The following is a 17288-nucleotide window of genomic DNA, read 5'->3' as shown; positions in this document are numbered from 1 at the left end:
ACCTGGGAATAAGAAAGAAACAGACTAATATTAGCGTAGATGCCATTCTTCTTATGATGTAACAAGTACATTGTGTGTTATTGGAAGTGTTCCCAGTTCCGGTCTACCTATTTACTGCACGGATTTGACTGACAGAGATGTTTAAGTATGTTATGAGTAAGCCATCTTAAAGAGATGGTTGTTTGATCTAGATTTAAAATGACAGAGTGTGACTGCCTCCTGAACAGTGTTAGGTAGATTATTCCAGAGTTTGGGTGCTAAATAGGAAAAGGATCTGCCTCCCGCAGTCGAATTTGATATTCTAGATATTATCAAATAGCCGGAGTTTTGAGAGTGCAGCGGACGTGGAGGACTATAGTACAATAAGATTTTGCTCATCTACTGAGGTGCTAAACCATTCAGAGCTTTATAAGTAATTATTAGGATTTTAAAATCTATACACTGTTTAATAGGGAGCGAGTGCTGTGTTGACAGAACCGGGCTGATATGGTCATAAATCCTGGTTCTAGTGAGAACTCTTGCTGCTGCATTTTGGAGCAGCTGGACATCGACATTAAGCATGTAGAACAACCACCCAATAAAGCATAAAAATAATCTAACTCTGAGGTCATGAACTGATGAATTAACATTTCTGCATTTGATATTGAGAACATAGTCAGTCAATTCAAAGTTACAAAAAGTTCATTCTCTCGTCACCACTTTCATAACGTGTGTTGGCCGACCTCAAATTGTGGAACAACACAGTTTGTGACCTGTTTTTTTAAATTTGATGTTTCAAACAGAACACTCTACTATATTTTCTCAAAAAAGCTAAATCTGATTTATTTAACATGCACTCTGTAGAAAATGCGCTGCTTCCAAAAAATCTTCCAATATCATATCACTTCAACACCACTCAGATCATACTCCTTTCTTCAACATTGCCAAAAGCAATATGAACGCTCATCAACGACAGAACTTGTGATCAAAGTCATAGTTCTATCCTCAATTCGCTCTCAGAAAAGAGTATTACAGCTCATCATCGTGGGTTGGGAGACAAACACTTTCAAAACACATTTCCAAGTAAAAAAACTGTAGAAATGATCCCTGAAAATATAGTCTTAACTTCATATCTCAACTCAAATGGAATTCCATTCTGAAGCACCGCCTCCACTCAGATGGTTTGCGTAGTTGATTTCTATAAACGCATGAACTAGTGTCCATATGGGCTTTACCTGATCTCGGATAAATTGACTAATTTTGTCCGCATTTCAGTGACATATTTGAACTATCAAAAAGGAGTTGTAATTATTAGTCTCTTATTGGCCTCATGAATCAAGCTCTGTATAGGTTAGAAATATATATTATACAGACATTTAATATTTAATGGTATTGTACGATTTGTTAATTGCATTCAATAGATTACACTTCCAACAAAACATTCGCCACTGGTTTGCAAAAGGTGTTTTTAGACAAGTTTGAGCTGATTTTTAGTTGCAATTAAACCACTCTGACCAGCACACATCAACAGAGTGTGGCCCTTTGGAGCTGTGCGAAACAGCGAACCCTTTTACCAGGCAATTGGTTCAGTCAAGTCACCTCTTTGTATATAGCGCTTTTAACAGTACAGATTTGGTCAAAGCAGCTTCTCAGTAACAAAATAGGAAAATAGTGTGTCAATGGGAAGGGAAGTCGTGGCCTAATGGTTAGAGAGTCGGACTCCCAATCGAAAGGTTGTGAGTTTGAGTCCCGGGCCGGCAGGAATGGTGGGTGGGGGGAGTGCATGTACAGTTCTCTCTCCACCCTCAATACCACGACTTAGGTGCCCTTGAGCAAGGCATCGAACCCCCAACTGCTCCCCGGGCGCCGCAGCATAAAAGGCTGCCCACTGCTCCGGGTGTGTGCTCACAGTGTGTGTGTGTGTGTGTTCACTGCTCTGTGTGTGTGCACTTCGGATGGGTTAAATGCAGAGCACAAATTCTGAGTATGGGTCACCATACTTGGCTGAATGTCACTTCACTCACTCACTCACTCAATGAAAAAGGACAATAGTAAACATTCAGTTTTCAGTTAAAAGGCAGTTCATCATTGAATTATGCGATGTCATCGTTCAGCTCAGTTCAGTTTAAATAGTATCTGAGAAATCAAGTCGATGATATCGCTGGAAATGAAGTGTCCCCAACTATGCGAGCGAGAAGCGGCAGCGGCGAGGAACCAAAACTCCATCGGTGACAGAATGGAGCCCAAACTGTTGGAGAAACCAGGTTCATTCGGGGGGCCAGTTCTTCTCCAGCCAGACGACCCAGGAGGTTGATCCATGCTGCAGCAAAGTTAGATTGTCATCTGGTTCCGTGGTCTTGTCCCAATTGTCATCCAGGAGGCAAGGTCTTCAATGGGGATCTGTCTCTGGGGCTCATCTAGTTGTCCTGGTCCCCCCTGAAAAATGTAGGGTGATAGAGGTCATCTCTAGGTGATGATCCACAATCTGAGCTGGATACGGACTTGATCTGGTGGCTACGGTAACCTGGGAATAAGAAAGAAACAGACTAATATTAGCGTAGATGCCATTCTTCTTATGATGTAACAAGTACATTGTGTGTTATTGGAAGTGTTCTCAGTTCCGGTCTACCTATTTACTGCACGGATTTGACTGACAGAGATGTTTAAGTATGTTATGAGTAAGCCATCTTAAAGAGATGGTTGTTTGATCTAGATTTAAAATGACAGAGTGTGTCTGCCTCCTGAACAGTGTTAGGTAGATTATTCCAGAGTTTGGGTGCTAAATAGGAAAAGGATCTGCCTCCCGCAGTCGAATTTGATATTCTAGATATTATCAAATAGCCAGAGTTTTGAGAGTGCAGCGGACGTGGAGGACTATAGTACAATAAGATTTTGCTCATCTACTGAGGTGCTAAACCATTCGGAGCTTTATAAGTAATTATTAGGATTTTAAAATCTATACACTGTTTAATAGGGAGCGAGTGCTGTGTTGACAGAACCGGGCTGATATGGTCATAAATCCTGGTTCTAGTGAGAACTCTTGCTGCTGCATTTTGGAGCAGCTGGACATCGTCATTAAGCATGTAGAACAACCACCCAATAAAGCATAAAAATAATCTAACTCTGAAGTCATGAACTGATGAATTAACATTTTTGCATTTGACATTGAGAACATAGTCAGTCAATTCAAAGTTACAAAAAGTTCATTCTCTCGTCACCACTTTCATAACGTGTGTTGGCCGACCTCAAATTGTGGAACAACACAGTTTGTGACCTGTTTTTTTAAATTTGATGTTTCAAACAGAACACTCTACTACATTTTCTCAAAAAAAGCTAAATCTGATTTATTTAACATGCACTCTGTAGAAAATGCACTGCTTCCAAAAAAACGTCCAATATCATATCACTTCAACACCACTCAGATCATACTCCTTTCTTCAACATTGCCAAAAGCAATATGAACGCTCATCAACGACAGAACTTGTGATCAAAGTCATAGTTCTATCCTCAATTCGCTCTCAGAAAAGAGTATTACAGCTCATCATCGTGGGTTGGGAGACAAACACTTTCAAAACACATTTCCAAGTAAAAAACTGTAGAAATGATTCCTGAAAATATAGTCTTAACTTCATATCTCAACTCAAATGGAATTCCATTCTGAAGCACCGCCTCCACTCAGATGGTTTGCGTAGTTGATTTCTATAAACGCATGAACTAGTGTCCATATGGGCTTTACCTGATCTCGGATAAATTGACTAATTTTGTCCGCATTTCAGTGACATATTTGAACTATCAAAAAGGAGTTGTAATTATTAGTCTCTTATTGGCCTCATGAATCAAGCTCTGTATAGGTTAGAAATATATATTATACAGACATTTAATATTTAATGGTATTGTACGATTTGTTAATTGCATTCAATAGATTACACTTCCAACAAAACATTCGCCACTGGTTTGCAAAAGGTGTTTTTAGACAAGTTTGAGCTGATTTTTAGTTGCAATTAAACCACTCTGACCAGCACACATCAACAGAGTGTGGCCCTTTGGAGCTGTGCGAAACAGCGAACCCTTTTACCAGGCAATTGGTTCAGTCAAGTCACCTCTTTGTATATAGCGCTTTTAACAGTACAGATTTGGTCAAAGCAGCTTCTCAGTAACAAAATAGGAAAATAGTGTGTCAATGAAAAAGGACAATAGTAAACATTCAGTTTTCAGTTAAAAGGCAGTTCATCATTGAATTATGCGATGTCATCGTTCAGCTCAGTTCAGTTTAAATAGTATCTGAGAAATCAAGTCGATGATATCGCTGGAAATGAAGTGTCCCCAACTAAGCGAGCGAGAGGCGGCAGCGGCGAGGAACCAAAACTCCATCGGTGACAGAATGGAGCCCAAACTGTTGGAGAAACCAGGTTCATTCGGGGGGCCAGTTCTTCTCCAGCCAGACGACCCAGGAGGTTGCTCCATGCTGCAGCAAAGTTAGATTGTCATCTGGTTCCGTGGTCTTGTCCCAATTGCCATCCAGGAGGCAAGGTCTTCAATGGGGATCTGTCTCTGGGGCTCATCTAGTTGTCCGGGTCCCCCCTGAAAAATGTAGGGTGATAGACGTCATCTCTAGGTGATGATCCACAATCTGAGCTGGATACGGACTTGATCTGGTGGCTACGGTAACCTGGGAATAAGAAAGAAACAGACTAATATTAGCGTAGATGCCATTCTTCTTATGATGTAACAAGTACATTGTGTGTTATTGGAAGTGTTCCCAGTTCCGGTCTACCTATTTACTGCACGGATTTGACTGACAGAGATGTTTAAGTATGTTATGAGTAAGCCATCTTAAAGAGATGGTTGTTTGATCTAGATTTAAAATGACAGAGTGTGACTGCCTCCTGAACAGTGTTAGGTAGATTATTCCAGAGTTTGGGTGCTAAATAGGAAAAGGATCTGCCTCCCGCAGTCGAATTTGATATTCTAGATATTATCAAATAGCCGGAGTTTTGAGAGTGCAGCGGACGTGGAGGACTATAGTACAATAAGATTTTGCTCATCTACTGAGGTGCTAAACCATTCAGAGCTTTATAAGTAATTATTAGGATTTTAAAATCTATACACTGTTTAATAGGGAGCGAGTGCTGTGTTGACAGAACCGGGCTGATATGGTCATAAATCCTGGTTCTAGTGAGAACTCTTGCTGCTGCATTTTGGAGCAGCTGGACATCGACATTAAGCATGTAGAACAACCACCCAATAAAGCATAAAAATAATCTAACTCTGAGGTCATGAACTGATGAATTAACATTTCTGCATTTGATATTGAGAACATAGTCAGTCAATTCAAAGTTACAAAAAGTTCATTCTCTCGTCACCACTTTCATAACGTGTGTTGGCCGACCTCAAATTGTGGAACAACACAGTTTGTGACCTGTTTTTTTAAATTTGATGTTTCAAACAGAACACTCTACTATATTTTCTCAAAAAAGCTAAATCTGATTTATTTAACATGCACTCTGTAGAAAATGCGCTGCTTCCAAAAAATCTTCCAATATCATATCACTTCAACACCACTCAGATCATACTCCTTTCTTCAACATTGCCAAAAGCAATATGAACGCTCATCAACGACAGAACTTGTGATCAAAGTCATAGTTCTATCCTCAATTCGCTCTCAGAAAAGAGTATTACAGCTCATCATCGTGGGTTGGGAGACAAACACTTTCAAAACACATTTCCAAGTAAAAAAACTGTAGAAATGATCCCTGAAAATATAGTCTTAACTTCATATCTCAACTCAAATGGAATTCCATTCTGAAGCACCGCCTCCACTCAGATGGTTTGCGTAGTTGATTTCTATAAACGCATGAACTAGTGTCCATATGGGCTTTACCTGATCTCGGATAAATTGACTAATTTTGTCCGCATTTCAGTGACATATTTGAACTATCAAAAAGGAGTTGTAATTATTAGTCTCTTATTGGCCTCATGAATCAAGCTCTGTATAGGTTAGAAATATATATTATACAGACATTTAATATTTAATGGTATTGTACGATTTGTTAATTGCATTCAATAGATTACACTTCCAACAAAACATTCGCCACTGGTTTGCAAAAGGTGTTTTTAGACAAGTTTGAGCTGATTTTTAGTTGCAATTAAACCACTCTGACCAGCACACATCAACAGAGTGTGGCCCTTTGGAGCTGTGCGAAACAGCGAACCCTTTTACCAGGCAATTGGTTCAGTCAAGTCACCTCTTTGTATATAGCGCTTTTAACAGTACAGATTTGGTCAAAGCAGCTTCTCAGTAACAAAATAGGAAAATAGTGTGTCAATGAAAAAGGACAATAGTAAACATTCAGTTTTCAGTTAAAAGGCAGTTCATCATTGAATTATGCGATGTCATCGTTCAGCTCAGTTCAGTTTAAATAGTATCTGAGAAATCAAGTCGATGATATCGCTGGAAATGAAGTGTCCCCAACTAAGCGAGCGAGAGGCGGCAGCGGCGAGGAACCAAAACTCCATCGGTGACAGAATGGAGCCCAAACTGTTGGAGAAACCAGGTTCATTCGGGGGGCCAGTTCTTCTCCAGCCAGACGACCCAGGAGGTTGATCCATGCTGCAGCAAAGTTAGATTGTCATCTGGTTCCGTGGTCTTGTCCCAATTGCCATCCAGGAGGCAAGGTCTTCAATGGGGATCTGTCTCTGGGGCTCATCTAGTTGTCCTGGTCCCCCCTGAAAAATGTAGGGTGATAGACGTCATCTCTAGGTGATGATCCACAATCTGAGCTGGATACGGACTTGATCTGGTGGCTACGGTAACCTGGGAATAAGAAAGAAACAGACTAATATTAGCGTAGATGCCATTCTTCTTATGATGTAACAAGTACATTGTGTGTTATTGGAAGTGTTCCCAGTTCCGGTCTACCTATTTACTGCACGGATTTGACTGACAGAGATATTTAAGTATGTTATGAGTAAGCCATCTTAAAGAGATGGTTGTTTGATCTAGATTTAAAATGACAGAGTGTGTCTGCCTCCTGAACAGTGTTAGGTAGATTATTCCAGAGTTTGGGTGCTAAATAGGAAAAGGATCTGCCTCCCGCAGTCGTATTTGATATTCTAGATATTATCAAATAGCCAGAGTTTTGAGAGTGCAGCGGACGTGGAGGACTATAGTACAATAAGAGTTTGCTCATCTACTGAGGTGCTAAACCATTCAGAGCTTTATAAGTAATTAATAGGATTTTAAAATCTATAAACTGTTTAATAGGGAGCGAGTGCTGTGTTGACAGAACCGGGCTGATATGGTCATAAATCCTGGTTCTAGTGAGAACTCTTGCTGCTGCATTTTGGAGCAGCTGGACATCGTCATTAAGCATGTAGAACAACCACCCAATAAAGCATAAAAATAATCTAACTCTGAGGTCATGAACTGATGAATTAACATTTCTGCATTTGACATTGAGAACATAGTCAGTCAATTCAAAGTTACAAAAAGTTCATTCTCTCGTCACCACTTTCATAACGTGTGTTGGCCGACCTCAAATTGTGGAACAACACAGTTTGTGACCTGTTTTTTTTTATTTGATGTTTCAAACAGAACACTCTACTACATTTTCTCAAAAATAGCTAAATCTGATTTATTTAACACGCACTCTGTAGAAAATGCACTGTTTTCAAAAAAATCTTCCAATATTATATCACTTCAACACCACTCAGATCATACTCCTTTCTTCAACATTGCCAAAAGCAATATGAACGCTCATCAACGACAGAACTTGTGATCAAAGTCATAGTTCTATCCTCAATTCGCTCTCAGAAAAGAGTATTACAGCTCATCATCGTGGGTTGGGAGACAAACACTTTCAAAACACATTTCCAAGTAAAAAAACTGTAGAAATGATCCCTGAAAATATAGTCTTAACTTCATATCTCAACTCAAATGGAATTCCATTCTGAAGCACCGCCTCCACTCAGATGGTTTGCGTAGTTGATTTCTATAAACGCATGAACTAGTGTCCATATGGGCTTTACCTGATCTCGGATAAATTGACTAATTTTGTCCGCGTTTCAGTGACATATTTGAACTATCAAAAAGGAGTTGTAATTATTAGTCTCTTATTGGCCTCATGAATCAAGCTCTGTATAGGTTAGAAATATATATTATACAGACATTTAATATTTAATGGTATTGTACGATTTGTTAATTGCATTCAATAGATTACACTTCCAACAAAACATTCGCCACTGGTTTGCAAAAGGTGTTTTTAGACAAGTTTGAGCTGATTTTTAGTTGCAATTAAACCACTCTGACCAGCACACATCAACAGAGTGTGGCCCTTTGGAGCTGTGCGAAACAGCGAACCCTTTTACCAGGCAATTGGTTCAGTCAAGTCACCTCTTTGTATATAGCGCTTTTAACAGTACAGATTTGGTCAAAGCAGCTTCTCAGTAACAAAATAGGAAAATAGTGTGTCAATGAAAAAGGACAATAGTAAACATTCAGTTTTCAGTTAAAAGGCAGTTCATCATTGAATTATGCGATGTCATCGTTCAGCTCAGTTCAGTTTAAATAGTATCTGAGAAATCAAGTCGATGATATCGCTGGAAATGAAGTGTCCCCAACTAAGCGAGCGAGAGGCGGCAGCGGCGAGGAACCAAAACTCCATCGGTGACAGAATGGAGCCCAAACTGTTGGAGAAACCAGGTTCATTCGGGGGGCCAGTTCTTCTCCAGCCAGACGACCCAGGAGGTTGATCCATGCTGCAGCAAAGTTAGATTGTCATCTGGTTCCGTGGTCTTGTCCCAATTGCCATCCAGGAGGCAAGGTCTTCAATGGGGATCTGTCTCTGGGGCTCATCTAGTTGTCCTGGTCCCCCCTGAAAAATGTAGGGTGATAGACGTCATCTCTAGGTGATGATCCACAATCTGAGCTGGATACGGACTTGATCTGGTGGCTACGGTAACCTGGGAATAAGAAAGAAACAGACTAATATTAGCGTAGATGCCATTCTTCTTATGATGTAACAAGTACATTGTGTGTTATTGGAAGTGTTCCCAGTTCCGGTCTACCTATTTACTGCACGGATTTGACTGACAGAGATATTTAAGTATGTTATGAGTAAGCCATCTTAAAGAGATGGTTGTTTGATCTAGATTTAAAATGACAGAGTGTGTCTGCCTCCTGAACAGTGTTAGGTAGATTATTCCAGAGTTTGGGTGCTAAATAGGAAAAGGATCTGCCTCCCGCAGTCGTATTTGATATTCTAGATATTATCAAATAGCCAGAGTTTTGAGAGTGCAGCGGACGTGGAGGACTATAGTACAATAAGAGTTTGCTCATCTACTGAGGTGCTAAACCATTCAGAGCTTTATAAGTAATTAATAGGATTTTAAAATCTATAAACTGTTTAATAGGGAGCGAGTGCTGTGTTGACAGAACCGGGCTGATATGGTCATAAATCCTGGTTCTAGTGAGAACTCTTGCTGCTGCATTTTGGAGCAGCTGGACATCGTCATTAAGCATGTAGAACAACCACCCAATAAAGCATAAAAATAATCTAACTCTGAGGTCATGAACTGATGAATTAACATTTCTGCATTTGACATTGAGAACATAGTCAGTCAATTCAAAGTTACAAAAAGTTCATTCTCTCGTCACCACTTTCATAACGTGTGTTGGCCGACCTCAAATTGTGGAACAACACAGTTTGTGACCTGTTTTTTTTTATTTGATGTTTCAAACAGAACACTCTACTACATTTTCTCAAAAATAGCTAAATCTGATTTATTTAACACGCACTCTGTAGAAAATGCACTGTTTTCAAAAAAATCTTCCAATATTATATCACTTCAACACCACTCAGATCATACTCCTTTCTTCAACATTGCCAAAAGCAATATGAACGCTCATCAACGACAGAACTTGTGATCAAAGTCATAGTTCTATCCTCAATTCGCTCTCAGAAAAGAGTATTACAGCTCATCATCGTGGGTTGGGAGACAAACACTTTCAAAACACATTTCCAAGTAAAAAACTGTAGAAATGATCCCTGAAAATATAGTCTTAACTTCATATCTCAACTCAAATGGAATTCCATTCTGAAGCACCGCCTCCACTCAGATGGTTTGCGTAGTTGATTTCTATAAACGCATGAACTAGTGTCCATATGGGCTTTACCTGATCTCGGATAAATTGACTAATTTTGTCCGCGTTTCAGTGACATATTTGAACTATCAAAAAGGAGTTGTAATTATTAGTCTCTTATTGGCCTCATGAATCAAGCTCTGTATAGGTTAGAAATATATATTATACAGACATTTAATATTTAATGGTATTGTACGATTTGTTAATTGCATTCAATAGATTACACTTCCAACAAAACATTCGCCACTGGTTTGCAAAAGGTGTTTTTAGACAAGTTTGAGCTGATTTTTAGTTGCAATTAAACCACTCTGACCAGCACACATCAACAGAGTGTGGCCCTTTGGAGCTGTGCGAAACAGCGAACCCTTTTACCAGGCAATTGGTTCAGTCAAGTCACCTCTTTGTATATAGCGCTTTTAACAGTACAGATTTGGTCAAAGCAGCTTCTCAGTAACAAAATAGGAAAATAGTGTGTCAATGAAAAAGGACAATAGTAAACATTCAGTTTTCAGTTAAAAGGCAGTTCATCATTGAATTATGCGATGTCATCGTTCAGCTCAGTTCAGTTTAAATAGTATCTGAGAAATCAAGTCGATGATATCGCTGGAAATGAAGTGTCCCCAACTATGCGAGCGAGAAGCGGCAGCGGCGAGGAACCAAAACTCCATCGGTGACAGAATGGAGCCCAAACTGTTGGAGAAACCAGGTTCATTCGGGGGGCCAGTTCTTCTCCAGCCAGACGACCCAGGAGGTTGCTCCATGCTGCAGCAAAGTTAGATTGTCATCTGGTTCCGTGGTCTTGTCCCAATTGTCATCCAGGAGGCAAGGTCTTCAATGGGGATCTGTCTCTGGGGCTAATCTAGTTGTCCTGGTCCCCCCTGAAAAATGTAGGGTGATAGAGGTCATCTCTAGGTGATGATCCACAATCTGAGCTGGATACGGACTTGATCTGGTGGCTACGGTAACCTGGGAATAAGAAAGAAACAGACTAATATTAGCGTAGATGCCATTCTTCTTATGATGTAACAAGTACATTGTGTGTTATTGGAAGTGTTCTCAGTTCCGGTCTACCTATTTACTGCACGGATTTGACTGACAGAGATGTTTAAGTATGTTATGAGTAAGCCATCTTAAAGAGATGGTTGTTTGATCTAGATTTAAAATGACAGAGTGTGACTGCCTCCTGAACAGTGTTAGGTAGATTATTCCAGAGTTTGGGTGCTAAATAGGAAAAGGATCTGCCTCCCGCAGTCGAATTTGATATTCTAGATATTATCAAATAGCCAGAGTTTTGAGAGTGCAGCGGACGTGGAGGACTATAGTACAATAAGATTTTGCTCATCTACTGAGGTGCTAAACCATTCAGAGCTTTATAAGTAATTATTAGGATTTTAAAATCTATACACTGTTTAATAGGGAGCGAGTGCTGTGTTGACAGAACCGGGCTGATATGGTCATAAATCCTGGTTCTAGTGAGAACTCTTGCTGCTGCATTTTGGAGCAGCTGGACATCGACATTAAGCATGTAGAACAACCACCCAATAAAGCATAAAAATAATCTAACTCTGAGGTCATGAACTGATGAATTAACATTTCTGCATTTGATATTGAGAACATAGTCAGTCAATTCAAAGTTACAAAAAGTTCATTCTCTCGTCACCACTTTCATAACGTGTGTTGGCCGACCTCAAATTGTGGAACAACACAGTTTGTGACCTGTTTTTTTAAATTTGATGTTTCAAACAGAACACTCTACTATATTTTCTCAAAAAAGCTAAATCTGATTTATTTAACATGCACTCTGTAGAAAATGCGCTGCTTCCAAAAAATCTTCCAATATCATATCACTTCAACACCACTCAGATCATACTCCTTTCTTCAACATTGCCAAAAGCAATATGAACGCTCATCAACGACAGAACTTGTGATCAAAGTCATAGTTCTATCCTCAATTCGCTCTCAGAAAAGAGTATTACAGCTCATCATCGTGGGTTGGGAGACAAACACTTTCAAAACACATTTCCAAGTAAAAAAACTGTAGAAATGATCCCTGAAAATATAGTCTTAACTTCATATCTCAACTCAAATGGAATTCCATTCTGAAGCACCGCCTCCACTCAGATGGTTTGCGTAGTTGATTTCTATAAACGCATGAACTAGTGTCCATATGGGCTTTACCTGATCTCGGATAAATTGACTAATTTTGTCCGCATTTCAGTGACATATTTGAACTATCAAAAAGGAGTTGTAATTATTAGTCTCTTATTGGCCTCATGAATCAAGCTCTGTATAGGTTAGAAATATATATTATACAGACATTTAATATTTAATGGTATTGTACGATTTGTTAATTGCATTCAATAGATTACACTTCCAACAAAACATTCGCCACTGGTTTGCAAAAGGTGTTTTTAGACAAGTTTGAGCTGATTTTTAGTTGCAATTAAACCACTCTGACCAGCACACATCAACAGAGTGTGGCCCTTTGGAGCTGTGCGAAACAGCGAACCCTTTTACCAGGCAATTGGTTCAGTCAAGTCACCTCTTTGTATATAGCGATTTTAACAGTACAGATTTGGTCAAAGCAGCTTCTCAGTAACAAAATAGGAAAATAGTGTGTCAATGAAAAAGGACAATAGTAAACATTCAGTTTTCAGTTAAAAGGCAGTTCATCATTGAATTATGCGATGTCATCGTTCAGCTCAGTTCAGTTTAAATAGTATCTGAGAAATCAAGTCGATGATATCGCTGGAAATGAAGTGTCCCCAACTAAGCGAGCGAGAGGCGGCAGCGGCGAGGAACCAAAACTCCATCGGTGACAGAATGGAGCCCAAACTGTTGGAGAAACCAGGTTCATTCGGGGGGCCAGTTCTTCTCCAGCCAGACGACCCAGGAGGTTGATCCATGCTGCAGCAAAGTTAGATTGTCATCTGGTTCCGTGGTCTTGTCCCAATTGCCATCCAGGAGGCAAGGTCTTCAATGGGGATCTGTCTCTGGGGCTCATCTAGTTGTCCTGGTCCCCCCTGAAAAATGTAGGGTGATAGACGTCATCTCTAGGTGATGATCCACAATCTGAGCTGGATACGGACTTGATCTGGTGGCTACGGTAACCTGGGAATAAGAAAGAAACAGACTAATATTAGCGTAGATGCCATTCTTCTTATGATGTAACAAGTACATTGTGTGTTATTGGAAGTGTTCCCAGTTCCGGTCTACCTATTTACTGCACGGATTTGACTGACAGAGATATTTAAGTATGTTATGAGTAAGCCATCTTAAAGAGATGGTTGTTTGATCTAGATTTAAAATGACAGAGTGTGTCTGCCTCCTGAACAGTGTTAGGTAGATTATTCCAGAGTTTGGGTGCTAAATAGGAAAAGGATCTGCCTCCCGCAGTCGTATTTGATATTCTAGATATTATCAAATAGCCAGAGTTTTGAGAGTGCAGCGGACGTGGAGGACTATAGTACAATAAGAGTTTGCTCATCTACTGAGGTGCTAAACCATTCAGAGCTTTATAAGTAATTAATAGGATTTTAAAATCTATAAACTGTTTAATAGGGAGCGAGTGCTGTGTTGACAGAACCGGGCTGATATGGTCATAAATCCTGGTTCTAGTGAGAACTCTTGCTGCTGCATTTTGGAGCAGCTGGACATCGTCATTAAGCATGTAGAACAACCACCCAATAAAGCATAAAAATAATCTAACTCTGAGGTCATGAACTGATGAATTAACATTTCTGCATTTGACATTGAGAACATAGTCAGTCAATTCAAAGTTACAAAAAGTTCATTCTCTCGTCACCACTTTCATAACGTGTGTTGGCCGACCTCAAATTGTGGAACAACACAGTTTGTGACCTGTTTTTTTTTATTTGATGTTTCAAACAGAACACTCTACTACATTTTCTCAAAAATAGCTAAATCTGATTTATTTAACACGCACTCTGTAGAAAATGCACTGTTTTCAAAAAAATCTTCCAATATTATATCACTTCAACACCACTCAGATCATACTCCTTTCTTCAACATTGCCAAAAGCAATATGAACGCTCATCAACGACAGAACTTGTGATCAAAGTCATAGTTCTATCCTCAATTCGCTCTCAGAAAAGAGTATTACAGCTCATCATCGTGGGTTGGGAGACAAACACTTTCAAAACACATTTCCAAGTAAAAAACTGTAGAAATGATCCCTGAAAATATAGTCTTAACTTCATATCTCAACTCAAATGGAATTCCATTCTGAAGCACCGCCTCCACTCAGATGGTTTGCGTAGTTGATTTCTATAAACGCATGAACTAGTGTCCATATGGGCTTTACCTGATCTCGGATAAATTGACTAATTTTGTCCGCGTTTCAGTGACATATTTGAACTATCAAAAAGGAGTTGTAATTATTAGTCTCTTATTGGCCTCATGAATCAAGCTCTGTATAGGTTAGAAATATATATTATACAGACATTTAATATTTAATGGTATTGTACGATTTGTTAATTGCATTCAATAGATTACACTTCCAACAAAACATTCGCCACTGGTTTGCAAAAGGTGTTTTTAGACAAGTTTGAGCTGATTTTTAGTTGCAATTAAACCACTCTGAACAGCACACATCAACAGAGTGTGGCCCTTTGGAGCTGTGCGAAACAGCGAACCCTTTTACCAGGCAATTGGTTCAGTCAAGTCACCTCTTTGTATATAGCGCTTTTAACAGTACAGATTTGGTCAAAGCACCTTCTCAGTAACAAAATAGGAAAATAGTGTGTCAATGAAAAAGGACAATAGTAAACATTCAGTTTTCAGTTAAAAGGCAGTTCATCATTGAATTATGCGATGTCATCGTTCAGCTCAGTTCAGTTTAAATAGTATCTGAGAAATCAAGTCGATGATATCGCTGGAAATGAAGTGTCCCCAACTAAGCGAGCGAGAAGCGGCAGCGGCGAGGAACCAAAACTCCATCGGTGACAGAATGGAGCCCAAACTGTTGGAGAAACCAGGTTCATTCGGGGGGCCAGTTCTTCTCCAGCCAGACGACCCAGGAGGTTGATCCATGCTGCAGCAAAGTTAGATTGTCATCTGGTTCCGTGGTCTTGTCCCAATTGCCATCCAGGAGGCAAGGTCTTCAATGGGGATCTGTCTCTGGGGCTCATCTAGTTGTCCTGGTCCCCCCTGAAAAATGTAGGGTGATAGACGTCATCTCTAGGTGATGATCCACAATCTGAGCTGGATACGGACTTGATCTGGTGGCTACGGTAACCTGGGAATAAGAAAGAAACAGACTAATATTAGCGTAGATGCCATTCTTCTTATGATGTAACAAGTACATTGTGTGTTATTGGAAGTGTTCCCAGTTCCGGTCTACCTATTTACTGCACGGATTTGCCTGACAGAGATGTTTAAGTATGTTATGAGTAAGCCATCTTAAAGAGATGGTTGTTTGATCTAGATTTAAAATGACAGAGTGTGACTGCCTCCTGAACAGTGTTAGGTAGATTATTCCAGAGTTTGGGTGCTAAATAGGAAAAGGATCTGCCTCCCGCAGTCGAATTTGATATTCTAGATATTATCAAATAGCCGGAGTTTTGAGAGTGCAGCGGACGTGGAGGACTATAGTACAATAAGATTTTGCTCATCTACTGAGGTGCTAAACCATTCAGAGCTTTATAAGTAATTATTAGGATTTTAAAATCTATACACTGTTTAATAGGGAGCGAGTGCTGTGTTGACAGAACCGGGCTGATATGGTCATAAATCCTGGTTCTAGTGAGAACTCTTGCTGCTGCATTTTGGAGCAGCTGGACATCGACATTAAGCATGTAGAACAACCACCCAATAAAGCATAAAAATAATCTAACTCTGAGGTCATGAACTGATGAATTAACATTTCTGCATTTGACATTGAGAACATAGTCAGTCAATTCAAAGTTACAAAAAGTTCATTCTCTCGTCACCACTTTCAGAACGTGTGTTGGCCGACCTCAAATTGTGGAACAACACAGTTTGTGACCTGTTTTTTTAAATTTGATGTTTCAAACAGAACTCTCTACTACATTTACTCAAAAAAAGCTAAATCTGATTTATTTAACATGCACTCTGTAGAAAATGCACTGCTTTCAAAAAATCTTCCAATATCATATCACTTCAACACCACTCAGATCATACTCCTTTCTTCAACATTGCCAAAAGCAATATGAACGCTTATCAACGACAGAACTTGTGATCAAAGTCATAGTTCTATCCTCAATTCGCTCTCAGAAAAGAGTATTACAGCTCATTATCGTGGATTGGGAGACAAACACTTTCAAAACACATTTCCAAGTAAAAAACTGTAGAAATGATCCCTGAAAATATAGTCTTAACTTCATATCTCAACTCAAATGGAATTCCATTCTGAAGCACCGCCTCCACTCAGATGGTTTGCGTAGTTGATTTCTATAAACGCATGAACTAGTGTCCATATGGGCTTTACCTGATCTCGGATAAATTGACTAATTTTGTCCGCGTTTCAGTGACATATTTGAACTATCAAAAAGGAGTTGTAATTATTAGTCTCTTATTGGCCTCATGAATCAAGCTCTGTATAGGTTAGAAATATATATTATACAGACATTAAATATTTAATGGTATTGTACGATTTGTTAATTGCATTCAATAGATTACACTTCCAACAAAACATTCGCCACTGGTTTGCAAAAGGTGTTTTTAGACAAGTTTGAGCTGATTTTTAGTTGCAATTAAACCACTCTGACCAGCACACATCAACAGAGTGTGGCCCTTTGGAGCTGTGCGAAACAGCGAACCCTTTTACCAGGCAATTGGTTCAGTCAAGTGACCTCTTTGTATATAGCGCTTTTAACAGTACAGATTTGGTCAAAGCAGCTTCTCAGTAACAAAATAAGAAAATAGTGTGTCAATGAAAAAGGACAATAGTAAACATTCAGTTTTCAGTTAAAAGGCAGTTCATCATTGAATTATGCGATGTCATCGTTCAGCTCAGTTCAGTTTAAATAGTATCTGAGAAATCAAGTCGATGATATCGCTGGAAATGAAGTGTCCCCAACTAAGCGAGCGAGAGGCGGCAGCGGCGAGGAACCAAAACTCCATCGGTGACAGAATGGAGCCCAAACTGTTGGAGAAACCAGGTTCATTCGGGGGGCCAGTTCTTCTC

The 17288-nt window shown here is 39.6% G+C and overlaps 8 non-coding genes across 8 annotated transcripts; all 8 read right to left on the bottom strand.

The window, feature by feature from the left end:
* Positions 1–890: 890 nt before the first annotated feature.
* On the bottom strand, positions 891–1102 carry LOC132092901 (small nucleolar RNA U3). The gene has a single exon (XR_009422283.1). It is a non-coding gene; the product is annotated as a small nucleolar RNA U3 (small nucleolar RNA).
* Positions 1103–3392: 2290 nt separating this feature from the next.
* LOC132092978 (small nucleolar RNA U3) lies at positions 3393–3603 on the bottom strand. Its single transcript, XR_009422349.1, has one exon. It is a non-coding gene; the product is annotated as a small nucleolar RNA U3 (small nucleolar RNA).
* Positions 3604–5536: 1933 nt separating this feature from the next.
* Positions 5537–5748, bottom strand: LOC132092900 (small nucleolar RNA U3). Its single transcript, XR_009422282.1, has one exon. It is a non-coding gene; the product is annotated as a small nucleolar RNA U3 (small nucleolar RNA).
* Positions 5749–7683: 1935 nt separating this feature from the next.
* LOC132092899 (small nucleolar RNA U3) lies at positions 7684–7895 on the bottom strand. Its single transcript, XR_009422281.1, has one exon. It is a non-coding gene; the product is annotated as a small nucleolar RNA U3 (small nucleolar RNA).
* A 1935-nt stretch (positions 7896–9830) lies between these two features.
* Positions 9831–10041, bottom strand: LOC132092984 (small nucleolar RNA U3). Its single transcript, XR_009422355.1, has one exon. It is a non-coding gene; the product is annotated as a small nucleolar RNA U3 (small nucleolar RNA).
* Positions 10042–11974: 1933 nt separating this feature from the next.
* Positions 11975–12186, bottom strand: LOC132092898 (small nucleolar RNA U3). The gene has a single exon (XR_009422280.1). It is a non-coding gene; the product is annotated as a small nucleolar RNA U3 (small nucleolar RNA).
* A 1935-nt stretch (positions 12187–14121) lies between these two features.
* On the bottom strand, positions 14122–14332 carry LOC132092983 (small nucleolar RNA U3). The gene has a single exon (XR_009422354.1). It is a non-coding gene; the product is annotated as a small nucleolar RNA U3 (small nucleolar RNA).
* Positions 14333–16266: 1934 nt separating this feature from the next.
* LOC132092933 (small nucleolar RNA U3) lies at positions 16267–16477 on the bottom strand. The gene has a single exon (XR_009422312.1). It is a non-coding gene; the product is annotated as a small nucleolar RNA U3 (small nucleolar RNA).
* Between the last annotated feature and the right edge of the window lie 811 nt (positions 16478–17288).

Source organism: Carassius carassius, chromosome 18 (genome assembly GCF_963082965.1).
Source record: "Carassius carassius chromosome 18, fCarCar2.1, whole genome shotgun sequence".
NCBI classification, from domain to species: Eukaryota; Metazoa; Chordata; class Actinopteri; order Cypriniformes; family Cyprinidae; genus Carassius; species Carassius carassius.
The sequence above is the reverse complement of the archived record's forward strand: the minus strand, read 5'-3'. Positions and strand labels throughout refer to the sequence as shown.